Genomic DNA, 4,330 nt, shown 5'->3' on the forward strand with positions numbered 1-4,330 from the left:
AGATCAGTTAAAGGTTTTTGTATTTTTAGTAGAGATGGGGTTTTGCCATGTTGGCCAGGCTAGTCTTGAACTCTTGGCATCAAGCAATATGCCCAACTCAGCTTCCTAAAGTGCTAGGGTTACAGGTGTGAGCCACTGTCCCTGGCCCCTGACAGTTATATATTCTAAACATCGCTCAGCCCCACTGACTTCTATGCCACTTCCTGGTTTAGGCTTTCATGCTATTCAGTCAGAGTAACCCAAGAGTCTCCTAATTTATCTACCTCTATCCAGTCTTATGCTTCTCAATTTCCTCCTCTCTCATAGCTGCAAAAATCTGACCTTTTGGCCAGGCACAGTGGCTCACACCTGTATCCCAACAGTTTAAGAAGCTGGGGTAGGAAGATTGCTTGAGACCAGGAATTCAAGATCAGCCTGGGCAACATAGGGAGACCCTCTCTCAAGAAAGAAGAAGAAGGTAGCAGGAGAGGAGGAGGGGGAGAAATCTGACCTTTATATTTGCCACTGAACACTTCCCCGAGAGACGACATAAACTATCTGATAAAATTCAGATCTTCTGAACAAGGTATGTAAGCCTTTATATAACTAAGCCCTGTCTCCTTGCTTCAAATGCCAGGCTCCAGCAAAGCTGAAATTGTGCTAATTGTCTGCTTCCACTGCTGTCTGTCACCTCCATGCTTTCGTGCATGGTGTCCCCTCTTCCTTTACCTTTCTCACCCTCTGATTGTCAGCTCAGGGATCACCCTTCTAAAATTCTCCTTTGAATGCATCCCACTACCTATATAATTCATGCCCCTTTCCCATGCTACTAAGGTTCTCTGAGTATTTCTAATGTTGGGCTTTCTCTATAATTATTTGTGGATATGTCTGTCTTCTTCTCCACTGGGTTGTGAACAGATTAAGGGCAAAAAACCTGGCTCTTATTCATCTTTGCGGTCCCTGATCTAACTCAGTGTCTGGCATACAGCGAAAACTCAAAATTGTCTAAACTAACTACATAATGGCACTGGTGACTGACACTTCTAGTTACTAAAACAACGAACGCAGGGAAAACAACTGGAATGACGAGGAAGATGATGAGCTCAGTTTGGACATAAGGTTTGGAGCATCTGTGAGCTACAGAGAGTAGAGATGCTTGGTGGGCATACGGATGCAGGAACTGGCGGTCAGGAGAGAGATTGGATGGGGGATAGAAATATGAAAATCATCAGTGTATAGAAAGTAGTTAGAGTCAAAGGTTCTGATTTAAAATAATGTAGAAAGCACAGTAAGAAAAATGGACTAAATTCTGATTCAAGCAGCAGAGAGAGAAGAAAATGAAAATAACAATAATATCCAAAAAATGGACTAAGCTTGAAGCCTTTTAACATTTCAACATTGAAGAAACAAGTAATGAAAAAGACATGCAACAGAGATGCAACACCAAGACAGAGAAGAGACTGAAGAAAGATAAAATTAAGAAAGTTCCAACACAGAAGCCAAGGGGAAGGGAGGATATATTTTTCATGTTGTTCAGTCTTTGCTGGCTTTGGAACACAATAAATAAACCCTAGAACCTTTGGCAAATTCATTTGGCCTTCCCTCTCTCTTGCAGGGAAGACTAGCTTTCAGCATTCCTTCAAATTAAATAACTGTCATTTGTAGGGTGCGAAGGAAGAATGTTTCGGGGAAGAGTAGATGGACATAACTGAGAATCTGTTCAGCATTTCCATCAATTTCCCAAACCCAGTGCTAATTTGTACAGCCCGTAGTCCATTTCCCATAATTTGAAATCCCTGTGTATTTGAATAGAAATACAATCCACATGTTCATGATTCATTTGCACTTTATGTAACCAAATGTTGGGCTGTAGCTGTTTGATGTCCAAGAGACCATCTGAAGAGTCTTTGCAGCCAGAAGTCATGAGTTGCCAAGAAAACTAAGAGGAGAAAAACCTCAGCCAGCCCTATCTATAATCCAAGGCAGTCGGCAGGAAATGAATAGGTACAGTGCAAAAGACAGAGTATTCAAGCTGCCAGTTGTCAGATAAGATCCATTTTTCTGTTTCAAGTTCCAGCCACTTGATGCTAAAGAAGCCACATCAACAATGATTGGAAATGCACCACCATTTATTTAACAGATTGGTGACTGCTGGACATTTAGGTCATTTTCGATTTTGACATTATAAATTAAGCTAAAACAAAGATCTTGGTTCATAAATTTTTGTCCACATCTCTTTATGTATGTATATTTTGAGACAGAGTCTCCCCCTGTCACTCAGGTGGGAGTGCCGTTGTGCCATGTCCATCCACTGCCACCCCTGCCTCCTGGGCTTAAGCAATCCTCCTGTTTCAGCCTCATGAGTAGCTGGGACTATGGGTGTGCGCCACTATGCCCAGCTAATTGACATCTCTTATTATGTACTTCAAAAAAAATTGCACTAAGCTGTTTTCCTACAAGCAGTGAATAAACTCATCTTTCTCCTGATACCTTTCCATGCATGGCGCATTATCAATGAAATAATCCAATGGAATAACATAAAGTTATTAAAAATCATGTTTCCAAAGACCATTTTACACAGTATGGGAAACTATTAATAACATAACTATAAAATCGTATTATTAAATTTAGATAGCGAAGCAGGATATTTCCTTGACCTCTTTATGGGACTGGCAGCAGGCATGCCCCATTTGCTCAGCCCACCATTCTCAACTCCTCGTGGGAGGCAGCATGTAAGGAAACAAGGTGGAACTACAGTATATGAGCACTGGAAGCAGCTGGCCATTTCTGCTGCAGCAGGAGGGAATTCCACTCACTGGTACCCATCGTATTCTACCCCTCATGGGAGGGAGCATGCAGGTGAGCAGGAGCAGGGCGACTGCTTTTGAGTGCAGGCAGGAGCGAGCTCTGTGCGGGTTCTGCAGCAGCATCTGGGATGTGTCTGCAACCCCTGAAGCCCCAAAGCTCTTTTAGCTCTGCCGTCCGTAGATGGCTTAAGTAGTAACAGCTCGGTGGGCCCTTTGTATCTGCACTCATGTTTCCTGAGCTCTTATCCACTGTCCAGGAAAAGTGAGGTTCATGAACGAATTAAAGAATGGTAAATGCAGGGGGTTTTATTGTCCCCAGTGAAAGTGGCTCTCAGCAGGAAGGGGAGCTGAAAAGAGGATGGGGCAGGTATCTTCCCCTGGAGTCCAGCCATCTCTAGCTGGATTCTTCTCTGAACTTATACCAGCAAGTTCTCTGAAGTCTAGCCACTTCTCTCCAATGTCCAGCCATAGTCCCCAACATCCAGTGGCTTCTCCCCTGTCAGCTGAGTCTGGGGTCTTTATAGGCACAGGATAGGATGGGGTGGGGCCATGGGTGGTTTAGGAAAAGGCAACATTTGAGCAGGGAAACAAGGACAGAAGTTCTCACTTTGGGCCTCAGTCTCAGGCTTTTTGACTTGAGGGTGAGGCTTTGCCAGGGATCTGCCCCGTCCGCCTAGAATTTCTCTGCCTCTTGTCACCATCAACAATATATAAGTATAAACTCAATTTTATTTAAATTATGACAGCTGTTATGTTTATTGTACCAGTCAGACCTTCCAAGGTGACTCAGGGGTCTGGCTGTCTGTACCTTGTGTCTCCATCATCTTAACATGATGCTTCCAGAGCTCCACATCCAAGGAGGAGAAAGCACAGAGAATTATGTAAGAGTGTTTCAATGGCTCAGGCCGGGAGTGATATGTGACTTTTTTTCTCGGTGATTTATTGCCAATAACTTATTTTCTGACCACACCCAACTACAGAGCAGCTAGGGAGAGCACAAGAATATTTAGTGAGTATTATCTCAGCCACATTCTGGTCACCAAATGCCCCTCTTCTCCCTCCTTCCTCCACAAAACACTCACTCACTCACTCTTACTCCATGGGAGAAAACACAAAGTCCCAACCAGTCCAGGAACCCAGCTCAAAAGATGAGAATCTCCGGAAAATGCACAGTGATCTCTGCATCAAGTCAGATGTGGCTCCATGTGGCCCCATCTATCATCCTAGAACAGGGGTCACCAAATGTTTCCTTAAAGGGCCGGGGTGTAAGTATGTAAGGCTTGCAGCCTATAGCATCTCAGTTGCAACTCCTCAACTCTGCCATCGTAGCACAAAAAGCAGTCACAAACAGTATGCAAATGATGAGCTCAGTTGTGTTCCAATCTAACTTTATTTAGATAAAGTTAGAAACAAGCAGAAGAGTCCGGGCACAGTGGTTCATGCCTGTAATCCCAGCACTTTGGGAGGCAGAGGCCGATGGATCGCTGGAGGTCAGGAGTTTGAGAGCAGCCTGGCCAACATGATGAAACCCCGTCTCTATTAAA

At 43.9% G+C, this 4,330-nt stretch overlaps 1 protein-coding gene across 1 annotated transcript in view; it reads right to left on the reverse strand.

Annotated features, from left to right (window-relative positions):
- Positions 1-4,287: 4,287 nt before the first annotated feature.
- The window catches only part of CFAP161 (cilia and flagella associated protein 161), a 33,928-nt gene continuing 33,885 nt past the window's right edge, over positions 4,288-4,330 (reverse strand). The window contains exon 7 of the mRNA XM_017509182.2: positions 4,288-4,322. The gene's annotated coding sequence lies outside the window, so the exon portion shown is untranslated. The remainder of the gene's footprint in view (positions 4,323-4,330) is intronic.

The sequence above is a fragment of the Cebus imitator genome, unplaced genomic scaffold (assembly GCF_001604975.1).
Source record: "Cebus imitator isolate Cc_AM_T3 unplaced genomic scaffold, Cebus_imitator-1.0 Scaffold410, whole genome shotgun sequence".
Classification (NCBI taxonomy): Eukaryota; Metazoa; Chordata; class Mammalia; order Primates; family Cebidae; genus Cebus; species Cebus imitator.